This window comes from Brachyhypopomus gauderio, chromosome 8 (assembly GCF_052324685.1).
Source record: "Brachyhypopomus gauderio isolate BG-103 chromosome 8, BGAUD_0.2, whole genome shotgun sequence".
Classification (NCBI taxonomy): Eukaryota; Metazoa; Chordata; class Actinopteri; order Gymnotiformes; family Hypopomidae; genus Brachyhypopomus; species Brachyhypopomus gauderio.
In genome coordinates, this window is record NC_135218.1 from 10,373,501 (window position 1) to 10,393,130 (window position 19,630).

A 19,630-nucleotide genomic window follows, 5' to 3' on the forward strand; every position below is an offset into this window, starting at 1 on the left:
TTGGAGGATACATTAAAAGACATGTAATAACTGCTTGGAATAGTTTAAATAGCACATTAGAGCTGTACTCTAGAACTAAATGATTAGGTCTATGTCTGACAGAATTTCAGAATGTCTCTCTTCCAAATGCAGGGTAGAATGGATTAAAGTTCAATACTATTAGACCTTTAGGACACATAAGACACATCCCTTTAACACATCCCTTTAAATGTGCCCTGGTGGCTTATTGACTTCCAAACTGCTTAAGCTTCCTGCTTGAGCTTTGGAACTTCGGGATACTTTGCCGAGAGGCATTCACCTGCCTGTTTCACATCTTTGCCAGTCTCAGCAAAGTTCAGATGCCAGTTTGCAGTGATGTCTCAATTCAGTATAGTCTCACTGTGGAACTGAATTGATGATTCGTGATTGATTACAATGTGCATCTTTTGATGAAATACATATGTGGATGTAGCCTAGATTTTAATGACAATCAGTTTAAACTTTCCATTTGTCTATGATGGATACAACACATTAAGAAAATGGGCATATATGAATGTTAGGGTGTGTACACAGTGCATGTCTAAGCTGGCTGGTGAAGAATATTAAGTTACAGGATTAATTTTGCATTGTAAACTGGGATGGATGTGGGCTCCCCCGCACCACGGCTCTACCACGTCACGATCCCCAATACACCAGCCCTCTCACGCCCCAGGAGTTACACCGCCCACAAACGCGGTACATTCTGCCTCATCACATCTCTGCTCATGTGTTTCACCAGCATGTGTCATATGGATATATTTTTATTCATACTGCAATCAGGCATTAAACAGCCTGAAATTTGTCAACCAGAACCAAGCGCTGTCAACAACAGCCAGAACTTTTTGCATGGCACCAATGAGCTGGGCTGGCGTGAGCAGTGGCCAATTGCTCCAGATGTTCCTGCTACTAGTGACTCCAGGTAGGTCTGTGGTCCACCTAATGGCTTAGACCACCAACACTGACCTCTGTGCATGTAAGTGTCATGTTGGAAATGACACTGGAGTTATAGGTTAGACACTAGTGCATGCTCACCTTTTCCATGTTTTGTTGTGTTTCATTGTGGACATGGAACTTCTGGATATTGATCTACACTAATGTAGTCCAACACAAAAACAGCATTTTCCAGTTTACCCATGTTAGTGTGGACTAGGCCTGACAATGTCACCGAACTGACCCAAACCAGGATGAAAAGAGGGTCTTGATTCAGCACGGCTCTTACATGGCTGTGGACACTCTAATGAACTAACCCAGGATGGAAACCACTTTGGAGTGCAGAGTAGCTGTCAAGCCTAAAATAAAAGGAAACTAAATTTAAAATGACATCAAATTCTTATTATTAATCAGTACAGATCTGTTTTCAGAGAAAACGAACATTCTGAAAATACTCAGAATTGGTTTCTCCATCCAGTCTGTAAAATGCAATTTGTTAGGATTTGACCGTACGTTTTATTTGTAATTATGTACTAATCTCCACGCTTGAATGAGATTACTTAATCAGAGACTGTTATATTTGTTACATTGTTACATATACATGACTATGGTAGTTAATGTTTAACATATTTTTAGTTTGCCATCACCACCGTAACAAATTTTCACAGCCTCAATAGAGATGCAATTCAACTTTAGTTCTCTAAGAAAAAACAGGAACCAAACACACAGGAAGGATAGGAGACAACTGAAGAAAACATCTGATCTGACCCAAGAAACCTTCAAGGAGCCCACAATGGTTTTATCTGGGTTATCGGACACTCTAGACAGGAAAGCAACTGTAATTAGTTTACACCACTGCAGATCTCTTACAGATCCAGGCACAAAGGTCTCTGCAGTTGCATGACCCATACTCTCCCTCCCAAAACAACTCTATATATGCCTGCCATAGAGAGAGATTACAGGAAATAACCTCTAAAGTGATCCACTGGTTTCATGCTAAGAGATGAAGAGAGAGGAGGAGAGAGAGAGAGAGAGAGAGAGAGAGATGAAAAAGATGTCTAATATAGTGTGTTCTATTTCTAGCCATGGCTATTACACTGGCAGGTACTGTATCAGACTGTGGCTATCTGAGGCCATTCCATGTGTGTGTGTGTGTGTGTCCGTCTGTACTTTCACAGGTGACTTACAAGTGACAGCCCATTCACCCTTGCGTGCTCCTCTCTCTCTCTCTCCTGACTAGCTGTCCTTGATTCTCTCTCTCTTCTCCCTCTTCTCTCCTCACAGCTTGGCTCTTGGGCTGTTAAAGTCTGCTTTCTCAGGTTGACTGTCTATTTTACTGCCTCACGCTTTCTGTCAACCCTCCTTGCCTTTCTTCCTTGCTCCCCCCTCTGTCCTCCCTCCGTCTCACTCTCTCTCTCTCCTCCCTCTCTCCCCCTCTTTCTCCTCCCTCTCTCTGTCTCTCTTGCTCTCTCTATCAATGACAACAGCAGCAATGACAATTAGGCCAAGCGCAGACTTTAGCCTATTTTAGAGCTCTCTCCTGCAGCAGGAAGATATAAAAAAAGCTTAAATATCTGTATAGGCACTGAGATCAAAGTGGGACATAAGTGCAAGACAAATCAACATCAAACACGAATAAAGCCTCTGAGACACTGTATTTAGAAAGGGGCATATCCACTTACACACCCTTTAGACGATTTCATTCCTTTTGTGAAGAGGTATCACGGCTATGAAAGCACCAGTTGAATAACGAAGTAAAATATTAATCTGTGATTTTTTTCCCCGCTGACTTTCATTGTGCTCTTAGATGTGTGAGGTTTGCTCGTTGCAAGCAGAGCAATTTAAAAATGTGGTGTGAAAAGGGAGCAGCGTGGAGGTCAGGGGTCGAGTCAGAACCTGCAGGCGTCAGCTCGTTCACCAGGGCCACGCTGCACCGCTCACCAAAGCACCTCTCATCAGGGAGGTCGTTAGGGTCACCGCTGAAGCATGTTGGGATACAGACCGGGTTGTTAACGCCACCCAGCCAGACTGGGCCTGGGAGACTCCCTCACTCCAAGTACACGCCTGCTGGATTCACACTGGCTTGTGTCACGCCTTCAACTCTGGCTCTCTCTGTCATACACACATACCCACACAAGCAGAGTACGGAAACATCTGTGAGCAAACTGAAGTGCGTGCGAATGTGACTGATTCCTCTGAATCAGTCTGATTAATATTCATTTTGTGGATCCCTTCATAAGGCAGTAACACTGAGGGCTAAACAGCGTGAGGCTGTGGATGTGCCTAAAGAAGAGAAAAGAGACATACTGAGTTACAGCTCCTGCAAATGTGAGAATGTAGCTAATGAAGAGAAAGCTGACCATACTGGTCTCTAGGCAGGCTATGCGATCAAAGCAACGTTTGCATTCTCTGATAAATATCTGTACTGTAATGCTACAGAGTGTATTTTAAGAAACTACATGTAAAGTTTACATGTATTTTCTTAAAACACAGTCTATAACATTACAGATATCATATTCTATATCAAATAGATATCATATTCTATTATTGTGGTTTTCTCCTGGAATGCAAGTAATAAATGCTTCTCTTTAATTTCCAATATCTGAGAATCTGAAAACCACTTCCCCGAAGATGAATAACTTTGAACATCCAAAGCCGTGTAGACTCAAATTTGTTTTCCACTTAAAATTAGTATTTTAAATATGCAAACACACACACACACACACACACACACACACACACACACACACACACACGTATCATATTCACAAGCACTTTTTTTTCCAGAATCAGGGACTCAAAAAAATCAATAAGGATGTGTCACATGTACACTGCATGCTATTATCCCTGCTGCCAAAGAGAAGCATCAATCCCCACTTGTTATGGTGAGAAAATGGCCCTCTTCTTCTCTGGACTCGTGCTCTCCTTCTCAGCATGAATGAATCAATGCAACCAGCACTGAGCTCCAGCTCTGGATAACACACACAAACTCTCTCTTTCTCTTTCTCTCTCTGCATGTCTTTCTGTCTCTCTTTCACATTAAGTCCAGTGGAAGGATATTGTGCTGTTTTGTGAACAGTTTCCTACTGGGATTTAAATACTATGGTTACACTGATGATGATTGTAACTCTCGCCTACATCCTCTTTAGTTTAGAATGGCTACCAGCTGCTGCTAATTATAAAATACTACATGACCTCTCCCCTCATCATGTGTCTGGGCCAATCAACCCCTACTCCCAGATCTATAATCTCTGATTTAGGTCTGAAACGATTCCTCCAGAAAATCGATAACTAAACCCCATCAATGCAAATTCTTTGCATCGAAGCTTCTTTTCAACCATGTCCACGATATCTTTACGGCCCATAGTGTCTTGAGCGAAATACTCTCGCAAACAAAATGTAGGAGCGTATCAAAATGCTGAAGTACCATTGTATTATTGTATTATTTCTGCCGCAGAAAGGCGGGAGGATAATATGAACAAGCCAAAAAGTGACATTTGTGAAGTAGTTTTGCGTATTTTCTTGAATCATTAACAAGCAACGGAAATGCTATGAATAAGCTTCCAGAATATAGTATATTCATTGCAGCAAGGTCGTATGTACGAATATGTTTACTTTAAAAGCAGACACCGCTCCTAGCCAGGTCATCCGGACAGTTCGAGTCCGAACAGTCCGCACCGTCATGCTCGGGTTGTCCCTGCAGAAACAGGAGAGGTTCACACAGCAGGAGGTTGTGCAGTCATGCTGCTGCTATGGAACAGTAGCTAGTTTCACTATGCGAGATTGTTGCTTTAGTGCGCAGAGATGGATCAGCCCATTTTGAATCTACGCAATAGACATTGAGGGGATAGACTGGAGTCACGTTACATACAATGTTTATCGAATGAATGAACAAATATACAGTTAGGGAGTGCCTTTTAGTACACTAGGGGAGGCAGTAACATGTCTTATGTTCTGAGAAGTACTCTGAAAATGCGCTGTGTTCTTAGCTGGTTTCAAAAACTTTCTGCTTTCACACAAACGTTGAGGCTGAGGGTACTGTAAAGATGTGGGAAAGTTATTTACTTCGTTTGATCTGGTTGATATTTTTAATGTGAATAAACCAAAGTTTGCTTTTGCCATTCATAACAACCAACCACAATAATGTTTATATGATTAGCGACTCTTCCAGTCATGAACGGATGTCACGTGTTTCTTGAAAAACATGTAAAATTAAAGGATCACGTGAAAAGATCATGGATACCTTGTTTATTTACTTATTTGTTTTTGCATTTCAGAAAATGTTTCATTTAAAACATTTGTGTTTTCAGTGCTATTTAAGTAATATAAATATAGATTTTTCAAAAAATTTAAACCATTAAGTTCCAATAAGCTAATAAAAAAAACCATTATAGTCTCTTTTGTATATTTCCAATTGCTCTTTAATTAAGCAAAAGTACTTCTTATCCAATTAAAAGATTAATCAATGAAGTAATTGATATAAGATTTAGATAATCTACTGCTACTCAGATCTTTGAGTTGACTCTCCTTCCGCTGGGCTTCATCTGTCCCCCATGGGTGGGAGGTCTTTCAGTGCAGTAGCACCTCAACCCTCGAACACCCTTCCTCCAATCATCCGCAGCATCTTGTGTAGGTCAGCCTTCACAGTTAAGCCCCGCCCCTTTTCTTTGTTCTGTACATCTCATTCTGCCGCCGTCTAATGTATACTTGTCGCATCGTTGACTGTATTTATGTATTCTGTATGTTCTATATGTCTACTGTTTCATGAGGCCTTTAGCAAGTTGAGTCTGTGCGTGCTACTTGACCTGAAAGACATGATACGAATAAAATATGATGTTGTTATCTTGCAAGTAGGCAGTTCTGTATTTGCTTTGTGGAATATCTCTTATTAATATCAATGTCAATGTATTAGACTTGCTCAAACGGGAGAGGGTGGAAGCCACAGGGAAAAAAGCTTCTCAAAGATAAACTTCTCAAAGTTCTCCAAGGGGGCATGTATGTTGTTATTAGAGTTATAAACTGATCTCAAGTGTGGCAGATGTCCAGGAGCAGGTCTGGCGAGCAGTAATTTAATTTAATTTAATCTATCAGTAATCAGGTTTACACTTGTAACTTTTACATTGACCTGTGTGGATAACTATTGCTGTTTATGCACAGCACTGATTTCACTGGCACTGCTTTTTCCCTTGCCAGTCTTTACTCAAATAGGCTTGCTGTATGTAGGGCAAGTCTTAACCCACAGCAGCCATTGGTATCTCAGCTTCACCAGTCTGGTCAATGGCATAAACACAAAGGGCTGCGGGGAAAACAAACAAAACAAACCCCCACCACAGTGCAGTGTGTTCCCCATTTAGAATGCATTAGGGGAGTAATACATCCAGGAATCATATGCGCCAACCCCCCATCCCCCTCCCCCAAAGTGTGTTAGGGAAAATGGGGTGCATCTAGCAACAGAATGCATAAACAAAAGCTGTTAGACTGACAAAAGAAGAAATGTTCTGTTCAGAAGGGGGCAACGAAAGCAGAGGCCAGCCGGATGTCTTAGCTATCCCCCTTCCTGTAATGGTGGGGAGCTAAGAGGCGGACACAAGTGCTGAGGAGAGCTGGATCTATTAGCTGGGGTGCTAACATGCTCAACCCTAGTTGCCTCCTCAGGCCAAACCATACCTATACGGAGGAAACACGGATGACGAGACCAATTTCCTTTATATATAACAAAACAAGAGACTACAAACAATAACTGAATAGTATCATTTAACAAAAGACAATGAACAAACACTCACCGGAACTTACATCAACACGCACCGGACCTACATATACTAAACAACAATACATCTGACAGCATGACCCCACCAAAGACTGGATTAATCTTGGCTGAAGAAGCCCCTATGAGGCCACGATTACCCGAGAAGACCACCGTGTCTAGATTCCCGACGAGCCACCAGCCTCGTTAAGCATTACACCCTGTCAGACTGAGGAAGAGGAAGAGAGGCCAACACTTCCATTTTGTCTGCCTCATAAAGGAAGAATATGAGTGTAAAGGAAGTATATCTGTGCTAATGGGAGGCTGCTTTTAGAATTGAGGAACAAACTTTATTGTAGGATTAATGAATAGGAATAGAAATACACCATCAACATTCATCTAAAAATGAAGTGACAGTTAAATAGTGTCATGGAAGTAGCTGCCAAACTGGTAATTATGACCTATCATGAATAGAGAGAGATATTTTAGAACTATATTAATTACTTAATTGACTTTTGAGTGGACTTACAATGGCTGGAAAGAAGCAGTGATATTTTGCAAGGTCGATTAACTCAGTAATGATGTGTTCCATGTAGACATATTTGCATTATAGGAGGCATGTGAATGAGATGCATCTCTTGGGCACTTTTTCCTGCTGACGTGTTGAAAGTTAACCCCCACCCTGACTAAACTTGCTAAACAACCTTCGATAGAACTCCCTCTCCTCTACTTTGAACATGGGTTGCTTCTCTCTTCTTTGAAGTTGGCCCTTCATTTTCTGTCAGAGTGGCGAGATTGATCAAAATGAATTCAAGGTTAGCCCCCTCACAGGTGTATAGAGAAGGCATGGAGTACAGATTAGTGAATTATAGCACAATTCACTCCAGTCAACTGCTGCCATCAGTCACAGGAATACCACTGTATGTGTGTGTGTGTCTCTCTGTGTGTGTGCATGTGTCTATATATGTGTCTGTGTGTGTGTGTGAGTTTATGTGTGTGTGTGTGAGAGTGAGAGAGAGAGAGAGAGAGAGAGAGAGAGAGCGAATGCGAGAACGAGAGGGAGGTTGAATCAAAAGGGTTTTACTTGAAAGAAATTGAGTCAAAAGCAAGGGCCTAGCCTTTAAATACATGAGTCAGGCTACTATTAGAGTTAATCTCCTGTGTTTTGCTGTGTATCACAGCCTATAATTAGATGCATGAACAAATGAATCATTCAATGAATGAACAAATGAATCAATGAATGAATGAATGAATATGGAGATAGATGGACTGAGGAAAAGTAAATGCAATCCACACTAAATATCTACACTACAAATCTACACTGTGCACACTGAAATGTGCCCTTACACAAAGCCAATGTGGAGTTATATGTCTGAAAACTATCTGAAAACACTGTCATTGATTTTTTTTTTCCCCCTCTTGTCAGACGAGGCAAAGGGTGGTAGGAGAGAATGGTTGTTAGACCTCCAGAACCCAGCATGGGCTCCTGGGCTGAACTCTTCGTCCACTCTGGAAATCAAGTGCTGCCTTAACACAGCAGTACATTTTAAAAAAGGAAATGCATCCAATTTAGGTATGCGTCCCTGGTCTCAGGCTAATTGGCCTGATTTGCAAGGCCAGTACTGTGAGATACCAGAATGAAAGTCATCAAACTTTAATGTTCTGGTTTAATACTTTCCCAAAGGGTTCAGCATGGTCTTTTTTGAGTTATGTCCCCAAATCCCTCGAACCTCCCCCACCCCCCCCACCCCCCTCTCAATCCCCAACCCCCAACCAACACACTCATACAGCTGTAGCAGAAGACCTCTTATTGCTAAAATGGAAGCTCATGTGAAGGCTTTGATATTGGCGCCGACAGCTGCAAACGACGTGACAGCTGTGTTCTGAGGTTCTGTCCTCTCGTAGCTAAATGACTCCTTTGCATCTTTATGGGCTTGTGATGTTGCTAAGTACTCTAAACAAAACTTTCTGCCTTGCATGAATATTAGGCTATTAGTTTTGGTCGACTTGAGTTTATCTCAGTATTATCTGGATAAAGAGGACAGATCATTAACAGATCAGGCTTTCTCCCAAAGGGTAGGGCATATGTCAACACCACTTACTGTACACTTGGCTGAAAATTCATGTGATAAAACTGACAATAGGCTACGCTGAATTGAATGTGTGTATGTGTGTGTGGTTGCTGTTATTGATTAAATAGTAAAATTTAAATCTCAATTTAAATAGTTGAGACTAATTAGCATTTATCATAAACTGGTATAAGGTATAAGATTTAATGTGGTATAATGTGGTATAAGGTTTACTTGCAGTTCCCAGCAAATTCACACATCTCTCTTGTCGTTATACAGTATACTTGACATACAGTAGGCTATAGAAAAACAGCAGTATGGACAATCTGAAAGACAAAGTTAGCCTGACAATGTTGACAACATAATGAGGAGCATTATGGAGTGTCTGAAGAGAAGGTTATGGAATAAAAAACAACCCATGACATATTTTATGGACCCCAATAAGTGAAAGAAAAGGGTGGGTAATATATACAATAAGGGTCATCTTCTACCATACTTACCCTCTTTGATCAAGTACTCTCTACCATACTGACCCTAACTGGTCAAGTACTCTCTACCCTAACTGACCCTAACTGGTCAAGTACTCTCTACCCTAACTGACCCTAACTGGTCAAGTACTCTCTACCCTAACTGACCCTAACTGGTCAAGTACTCTGTACTGTAACTTGCCTATTGACACTCTCCAGTATTGAAAAACTCATCAACAGTTCCTGACTCGCTATTCCAAGCCAAGCACTACAAACATGCATAGTGTGTACATTTCTAAATATATATAACACAAATAAACACACACATACACAGTAGCCTGAAAATACATTTACATTTTTACATTTTCAGCATTTAGCAGACACTCTTATCCAGAGCGACTTACAAAAGTGCTGTCATCTACTCAGAATGTATCAGAGCCTACAGTAGGGATACAGTTAAAGCTACTGTTGATCTCGAATACTCCTGAAATACAGGAATCAATGCTGATACCTAGAAGTGCAAAAAAGCTCCATATCAGACAATGATAAGTGCAATAACAAACAATAACAAACAGCAACAAACAATACCAAACATTCAGCACTAGTGTTTCAGTTACTCAACAGTTCTACAAAATCTCACAGGTGCAACATCAACGTCAAATGGGAAGAAGGGGACGAGGAAAATGTTTGCAAATTGCAACAAAGGTAGAGAGTCAGAAGCAGACAGAGAGGGGCATGCTTAATATGGAGGACAGACAGCATGAGTGAACAGTTATAGAGGTGTGGAGGACAGACAGCATGAGTGAACAGTTATAGAGGTGTGGAGGACAGACAGCATGAGTGAACAGTTATAGAGGTGTGGAGGACAGACAGCATGAGTGAACAGTTATAGAGGTGTGGAGGACAGACAGCATGAGTGAACAGTTATAGAGGTGTGGAGGACAGACAGTATGAGTGAACAGTTATAGAGGTGTGGAGGACAGACAGCATGAGTGAACAGTTATAGAGGTGTGGAGGACAGACAGCATGAGTGAACAGTTATAGAGGTGTGGAGGACAGACAGCATGAGTGAACAGTTATAGAGGTGTGGAGGACAGACAGCATGAGTGAACAGTTATAGAGGTGTGGAGGACAGACAGTATGAGTGAACAGTTATAGAGGTGTGGAGGACAGACAGCATGAGTGAACAGTTATAGAGGTGTGGAGGACAGACAGCATGAGTGAACAGTTATAGAGGTGTGGAGGACAGACAGTATGAGTGAACAGTTATGGAGGTGTGGAGGACAGACAGTATGAGTGAACAGTTATAGAGGTGTGGAGGACAGACAGCATGAGTGAACAGTTATAGAGGTGTGGAGGACAGACAGCATGAGTGAACAGTTATAGAGGTGTGGAGGACAGACAGCATGAGTGAACAGTTATAGAGGTGTGGAGGACAGACAGCATGAGTGAACAGTTATAGAGGTGTGGAGGACAGACAGCATGAGTGAACAGTTATAGAGGTGTGGAGGACAGACAGCATGAGTGAACAGTTATAGAGGTGTGGAGGACAGACAGCATGAGTGAACAGTTATAGAGGTGTGGAGGACAGACAGCATGAGTGAACAGTTATAGAGGTGTGGAGGACAGACAGCATGAGTGAACAGTTATAGAGGTGTGGAGGACAGACAGCATGAGTGAACAGTTATAGAGGTGTGGAGGACAGACAGCATGAGTGAACAGTTATAGAGGTGTGGAGGACAGACAGCATGAGTGAACAGTTATAGAGGTGTGGAGGACAGACAGTATGAGTGAACAGTTATAGAGGTGTGGAGGACAGACAGCATGAGTGAACAGTTATAGAGGTGTGGAGGACAGACAGCATGAGTGAACAGTTATAGAGGTGTGGAGGACAGACAGCATGAGTGAACAGTTATAGAGGTGTGGAGGACAGACAGCATGAGTGAACAGTTATAGAGGTGTGGAGGACAGACAGCATGAGTGAACAGTTATAGAGGTGTGGAGGACAGACAGTATGAGTGAACAGTTATAGAGGTGTGGAGGACAGACAGCATGAGTGAACAGTTATAGAGGTGTGGAGGACAGACAGTATGAGTGAACAGTTATAGAGGTGTGGAGGACAGACAGCATGAGTGAACAGTTATAGAGGTGTGGAGAACAGACAGTATGAGTGAACAGTTATAGATGTGTGGTAGTTGTGTATTCCAGAGTCTGGTGAAGACAGGTTTATAATAAAGTGGGTGTTGAATGCAAGTAAAACAATGCAAGATCAACTCTTTTAAACTGTACTGAGAAAGCTTGGCTGTTACATAAAGTTTACTACTATTTTTAACTAAAATGAACAGCAATAACCAGAGTTAATATTCAGCAGTCACTTTCAACATTCATAACGGCACTTCGATTTTTGTTGTCATTAGTATACAGATACCTAATTTATTCTTAGTTTCTGAGAGGATCAAATCTTAGCTGTAAAGCGGGTCGTAAACAGTTTCCTTGATTTCGTTGTTTTTAAGCCTTAACCTCAGAGGATGTGAGCAAGCAAGCATCCAATCAACCACCCCACCCTCCGCAGGGAAGCTTGTACTGCAGCCGTGCCAGTAGTGGGCCCTGGATCGGTACCGCTGAGCTGAGGTTCGCAGAAATGCGCTCAGTCAAGACGAGCTGGAGTGAGCGCAGACGTGAAGGATGGAGAGCAGAACTGACTTCAAGACAAACTTTGTTTGGACCTGCTTCCCCTTCACGTAACGCTCTCCAGATGTCACACGCCACAGCTATAAACAGGCCATGGTCAAACGACTAAAAATACATCACTCCCTCTCCTTCTCTCTGTTCTCTCCTCTTTCATCCTCTATGGGAGGTTTTAAAAAGATTCCATGCAGACATAATGGCTTGTAACACCTGCACTGCTTTCATTTATGCCCAAATTAAAACTAAATTGGAGGTTAGGCTACGGCTGGCTTTACATTAAGGGAGGATGACTTCACTGTTATAGAAACACTTTTTCCAGGGGAACATCCCTGTTCAGCAATTACAGTCATTAATCAAATAGTCACCTCAATTTGTGCAGCTCTAAGGGATAATATAAGGGACACGATTGTGCTAGTCTCCTTCAACACTTGAGGACTTTGGTCTGTTTCCTAAAAATTAGCTTCATTTTCAATTATGTAGTTTGCATGCAATAATACAGTCAGGGCCATTTTGCATAATTCCCTATTTTATATATAGTCATTTTAAATGTATGTGGAATTTAAAACGTTCTACACTTATACCACTTCACAAAGGTAGTTAGCAAAGCATGTTAGTGAATATCAGCCAGGCTGGCTAAGGGCTGTGGTATTTGATCCTGTTCTCAAAATGAAGCATAACCAGACATCATTCTTCCTGTTATTGATGGAATTTGTGTGCCGGTGACCATGGTGACAAAGTGAAAGACCTCACAGACTAATCAATTTTAGGACTAAGAGGTGAATGAAGTCCAAAAATAAAGACACACACACACACACACACACATGCAATCAGACCATTGTCAGGAAAAAGACCCACCTAATAATAATTTTCATGATATTTTGCTGTGTATTGATGTTTGACTGTCAGCACACACAGTTTCTCTGCTGTCCAAAGAAGGCCGGTGAACTACAGATGTGTAAACTGAAGGATCAGACTGAATGGGTGTCAAGTTCAGACTGCCACTGTTGAAAACCAAGGCCTTACAGGGCACATTTTGTCATGACACCCGATATTCTCATCTTCAAGCTTTGGGAGGTCAATAAAAACCAAAAAAAAAAAACACTCTCAGCCCAAGGTTCTTTGTCATCATGTCCACATCAGTTACAGCATAGTCTGAATTTTAAAATGGTATTGTATTTTTGGACATTACTCATTACAAGATTTCTGTGCACTTGAGTAAAGACATTTCAATGAGACATGAATGTTCCGAGTTGAGACTGAGGCGAGACTGTCTGTATGGGCGAGACTGTCTGTATGGGCGAGACTGTCTGTATGTTTCACTGCAAAGCAGAGTTTGCAGGAAGCAGAAAGAGGCTTAATTAGCACTCTCCTCTGTCGAATGGAGATGATGTGACAAAAATACATGACACAGCTGAGCCTCCTTCATTGGAGTCTGTGTCTGTGACTGTGTGTGGGTGTGTGGGCGTGTGTGTTACTGTGTGGGTTTGGGTGTGTGAGTTGTGTTTTGTATTTGCACTTTGCCAATGGCAGCTTCTTTGTGTCTCTCTGTCTGTGTAATGGTCGTATTTGACACCTACATCTGTGAGTGTGTGTGTGTCTGTGTGTGTGTTTTCAGCATTGCTTAAACGAACTAAATGCCAGGCCCCTTGTCCTAAGATGCTCTTTTGGCTGTGCTCTGTTGACTGCTAGTAATCTGCATGTCCGGCTAATCCATATTTCTCATAACTGATGTGTATGTGTGCATATGTTCACTAGGCCCCTACTGAGTTTCTATTTACTCACAATTTACCCTTTACTGGCCCTTGTGATGGGGCCCTTGTGATGGAGCTCTTATGATGGAGCCGTTGTTATAGGGCCCTTGTGATAGGGCCCTTGTGATGAGCTGAGACCCCCCTTTCCACCCCTACCCTGTGTGCTCACTAATGGAGTGATTCTTTCCCTTCATTAGGGCGGTGGGCGGGTGAGGGGTTTGGTGTTTTGCATTTGCATATGCGCTCCACACAGTCCACAGCGCTACGTAATGCAACTGTGCTACATCTGTTACAATTACAATGTAAGTAGCAGCATCAGAGCTTTTAATCTATGAAAAGCTCCTTCATAATCTTCACTTTTCTGATTATCTTTTTGAGTGCAACTATAACGATATTCATAGTAAAACACAGACCCCCCTCTCCCACACACACACACACACACACACACACACACACACACACACACACACACACACACACACACACACACACACACACACACACACACACACACACACCTGCCTCCTTCATTCACATTGGGTGATTTTGCATCCGACACTGATTAGAGAAACACTCCACTCTGGACATACACTACAGCCTGCTTGACATTTTCACAGCTTCAATTATTCACACTTCTGACAATACAGCAGACAGTCTAAAATGTTAAGGAAGCCAAAGGAGTAGAGCATGCATTATTTTGCTCTCTCACTTTCTCTTGTTCTCTCTCTCTGTCTCTCCCTTCCTCATTCACCCTCTCTTTCATTCGGTTATACATGACGTTACAATGACCATAAAGTACTTATTGCCCATCCCCCTAAATTACAATTATATTAAATAGAATATGCATTAGGACAAAGACCATATTAAGACTACAATGAAATTCATGACTCGCTCTTTTGATGTGGTCCAACCAAAATAGGATCCAACCCGAACTAAGGTCACTCAGATAGAGAATAACGCTGTGCGTCTGTAGGAGCATCCTGTCTGCGTGTCGTCTCTGAGCAGTCTTGACCACACAGGCCTTGCGAATGACATCACAATTTCCTTCCTTCTCTTACATGTTGAGTATTGCACTCGTATCACACCCCAACACGGAGCAGATGTTAGCGTTCCTTCTTGCTTTTTGGTTTGACGTCTATTCGCCAAGGACATTTTTTTTCGTTGTAGCCCCGCCAATGTCTGCAGAGGCACCAGAAAATGACCGAGTACAGTGCAGGAACTACAACAGGAAAGGGGAGAAGAGAGAGAAATACGAACTGCTCCCCCACACCTCTCCCTCATTGATGCAACTGGGTGAAATCAGGCCGGGAATCTACAGGACAGAACACACATGTCCATTTCAAACAAGACCCAATACGCAGACACCCCTAATATATAGGCCAGTGTCATCCAACCTTACCACCTAAAACGCTCTGGCCAGACTGAGCTCACACAAAAATGACATGCTGTTCACTTCTGGATTGTGGCCTGACACAAGGGTTGTTCATGGGTGAATAGGTGCCATTTGTCCACAAGGGTGCTGCTTAAAACAATCTAGTCCCCTGCAATGGTTTATCCAAGAATGAGGGCTGTTATTTGGCAGGTTGTGTCAAAGCTAAAACAGCTTCCAGAAAGCGGTTTTGGTTTTTTTGTTGTTGTTTGGCTGGGCGCCATCACAAGGGGATTCATATTGTATAAAGACTTTTTAAAAGATAGTCTCAGACTTACAGATGTATTTTTTATGCATGTGTGAAAGAGATTTTTCATTTATTTAACTCTTTTGGCTTTGATTAGTTCAAAAAAGTTATATCTGGTACTGTTGAAGGCTGTCTCCTCTAGTCTAGTGCTGTACCAATACAGACTACGATACTGAGAAATATGAAAACATCCAAAATGAGAGAAATGGTCGAACAGGAAGAGAGCGGTCAGCCTCAGCTGCATGTAAATATGGGCAAACACTATTGAAAAGGCTATTGATCTTCCTGGGATTAGCAGTCCGTTCATAGCCTTTCCTGCTGCTGTCGTGGCTTTCTCTCATCAGCTGGTCCATTGAGATGATGTCAGGCGGGATTTTTACAAGACCAAACGCTGAGACATGAAACTGAGGGAGTCTACGAGAAACGGCACTAGAGTTGGACGTGTTTTCTTTTATGAAGACAGTACCGCAAGTTTCTAAGATCAGTTTCCTTGCTACATCAATAACCCAACCTGTAAGGTAACCGTAGGCCTCATTTACAGTGCGTTGAATGGATACTGTACTGCTGACTAGTGGTTAGGTGAATCAAAGTACACAAATATGTAATATTTTAATATAGAAATAATAATTGAAACTGTGTGTAATTCCACTATCCCCACAGCGTTAACGTTTTCTGTTGTAGAAGAAGCCAAAAGTTTTTTCCTCCTCCCGCTGATTTTAAAGCGCACACGAATCAGACACGATCAGAAAATCACGACGTTTCAAACTCTCGCAAAGGCACTTACATCAAAACACAAATAACTCAATGCGACTTTCTAACTCAATTAGGACACCGTCTAATCCCCAACCGTCACCCGACGACGGAAAAAGCAAACGCAAAATGACTCATATTGCTTATGCTGTTCTGGATATTTCTGATTTAGCGTTACACGTCTGTAACTGACCGTTACAGTCACTTTGAGTGCGGTGGTAGGTCGGTCTGGGAATAGAGACCACACAAACGGTTAAACCAACCATGCTTCCACCTCTCGGATTTCTCAATTAACTGACAGTACAGGTGACTGTAGCGAGGAAAACACACATTTCAAAATAAATAACTGTAACAAATGTCTGGCCTAATTGACGGAACTGTGTAGGATAAGTGAAATTATCTAATAAACAACCCACACCACTCTTCTGTTAAACGTACACTTTGTTGTTTGGCTCTACTACCATAATACTGACATCCCCGTATTTACGAGCACGGTGCACTGCCATATAAACATTCTGCACATTTATTTGTGCCTGTGTCTTACCTTTAAGCTGTGTTCTTTAGATAGTTTTTGTATATAGCAAAGGAATCACACTTGCTGACGAAAACATTATCCCCGTCGTGTTGGCGAAAACTTAACGGTTGCAGTCCGTTTCAAACTGGTAAAGGCTGTGTGTATTTTCATTCAGTGGTCGAACAACTCGATTGTTGTTCTAGTCCCAGAAAAGAGTGGAGAAGCGTGTGATCGAGTGTGAAAGTGTTGTAGTGATCACGTCTATCTGGAGTCCGTTTGTCCCCGGCGAGCGGAAGCGACAGCTCCCCTCTACAGTGGCTCCTCTCTCTGCGAGCTTCATTCACGTTTGCAGTGGGGAGACGCGGTTTGGAAACAAGCACCGAAGCTCACAGACCCCTTGGGGCGAGAGAGAGAGAGAGAGAGAGAGAGAGAGAGAGAGAGAGAGAGAGATCAGCACCAAGGACAGCAACGATTAGATAACACTTTTTTACCGTAGCATATAATTCACATTTTGTACTTCATAATGCCATTTCCGTATGACCTACGAAGCACACATATCGGGGCAATAAATAGACCAGTATCATTTATATTTGGCTGAAAGGTAATTAATTTGATTTGTTTTTCTGGAAAATAACAGCAACAAGGACAACATTGAAAGTATTTTTAACCCTATGTCAAGTTGAGACGCAGTAACAGTATAATGGCAAATAACACATCTTTTTCCTCATATATTGACCTCTTTAGTGATCAAGGTAAAGAGTTAGTTGATTGCATCCAAAACTTATTCATATGTTATTGTATTTTCTGTCCCCTGCCCTAGCAACTGAATGAGATCCTGCTTCTTCTGTTTCTCTCATGCCACAGCTGTTGAGACGTAGATTGAGCCTCACAGATTTTAGCCATTAATTTAAGCGTGCCGCAGGATACTTAGGCTCAGGGAGCGGGAATTTGGTCGACGAAGAAGACGAAATACCTGGAACGATAATAACCTGTCAAACCTGTACCACATATGATGCAACACAGTTTGTCGTTAGATTTGTTGAAATCATTAACTGATAAGATGCTTTTTATGTAGGGAGATAATGTTGAGCAAGAAATTAAGAGACTGCATGGGGTAATTTGTCGTTTGAGCAACACTTGAAGACATTGTGCCCAATCTATGATTCACCGGAACATTTTTTAAAGAAAAACAAACTCCCCTTCCAGTAATTCCATTGAATAATCACTGTTTGTGTGATTATAGGACATATCGCATTGCATGTAATTTTCTGCTCACCGGGGGATTAAGAAGGATAAAAATGACCTAGTTATTTATCAGCTGCCCATTCTGGTATGAACTATGATGCTCTAATAGTTAAAATATGACTCCACTTTCAACTACTGCAAGAAAATCTCCATAAATAAATATTTGTTTTGAGCCATGACTACTGAATTTATTTTCCCATTTCAATATGTTCAATATCCATATGTTCAAAACGCTTAAGAAATAATTACATATTCAAAATCTTGTAAGAAATGTTCAAATCTTCCAAACAATTTCTAAGAAAGTCTTTCTACTAATTTATATGTATAATAATAGCAGTATTAGTAATAAAGGCAGTTTTCCCATTGCATTTATTGGGACAAATGAGGTTAAAATGTTAATAAATGCGTACTTAATTTAATCACTACTTCAAAGTTTTCAGTTATATGACGTAACTACTAAAAGAGTCTAATGGGCTTAAAAGAAAGAACAGGGAGAATGAAGGACCTTAAAGAATCGCTTTGTGGTTTTCTAACCATTCCATTAACAAAAGTTGAGAACAGCACAGAGCAGAAGTTTGCTGATCATTTGCTGAACAATTCATCTGGAGCTTCTGCTGGTCTTACACACGGTGGAGTGGGGCAGTTGTTTAAGCCTTCAAAACCCCCGATAAAGCTCCCTTTTGAAAATGACTTAGAGTACGGTCACATGCTTTCAGCAGTACTCATGCAGGAAAAAATAGCAGACCATAATTATGTTCTTTTTACCAGTCATCCTCACAGAGCTTGTGATGCAGGAGTTCTATACAGTTATTGTAACAGCAAATTTCAACCCATTGTTTATATTTATACAAATACATAATATATAACAAATACATCAAAAGTCTCCAAAAATGTTGACTGGGCTCAAATAAGCTGGAAGATGTACTAATGCTTGTGCATGCAGCTTATCTTCCCAGGTTTTAAAATATCAGCCATCATCGACACTCATGCGTTCAGTGCACATTAGACTTGCATAACGTCCATATACCCGGCCACTCATTTCCAGTAGTAAAAAAATACTCCAGTTCAATTAAAGAGAGATTAATAGGGATGTCAAAACCAGATGAGGGGCTTATGTGCTGTGCCATCTGATCAGCAGATGGCACAGAGACAAGCGCCTGCCAATGTTATTGACCCTGGTGCTGATCTCGGAACAGTTGTGCCAGGCCACATTTTAGCTGCAGCCTTCAGCGGATGAAAGAAAATCAGGTCTCATAACAGCAGTTAGGAGCAGATTTTGAAGTCATACACCACAGTTTGTAGGTTGAGAGGATTGCAAATAGCTGAATGATGTCATCAAAGGAAGAGCACTCGGATGCTGTTTTAAGACACAAGCTGAAGAGCTTGGCATGCATACATACGACAGCTGATGATGGACCTCTACCCAAAATGTCCCGTTTCTCTGGAAACCTTGCGTATACACTCCCATCGTTCCTATGTTTAGGCCACCATAGTACAAAATTAACCTTTTGTTTTCTCTCCGTTTCTTCTTTCAGTCCCTTGTATGTTTCCAACTTCTCACATTATTTCCTTTGATTGTCTCAAGCACTCAAGACTAATACATCTATTAAAACTACCACGTCTTCTGTATATGCATCCACTACCATGCCGGGTGGGTTCAACACTCCACAGTGATCTATCTGGATGCGCAGTTCACACAATCTTGGTCTCATTGTTCTCCGATACTTTCCATGGATTATCTCGTTTGGACTCGAGTGGGTCCTGCTTCTGTGCCTTGTG

General features: G+C 41.6%; 1 protein-coding gene across 3 annotated transcripts in view; it reads right to left on the reverse strand.

The window, feature by feature from the left end:
* dlgap4b (discs, large (Drosophila) homolog-associated protein 4b) overlaps nucleotides 1-16,950 on the reverse strand; it is a 101,621-nt gene extending 84,671 nt beyond the window's left edge. For all 3 annotated transcript variants that reach the window (XM_077014321.1, XM_077014319.1, XM_077014322.1), the window contains exon 1: nucleotides 16,637-16,950. The gene's annotated coding sequence lies outside the window, so the exon portion shown is untranslated. The remainder of the gene's footprint in view (nucleotides 1-16,636) is intronic.
* Between the last annotated feature and the right edge of the window lie 2,680 nt (nucleotides 16,951-19,630).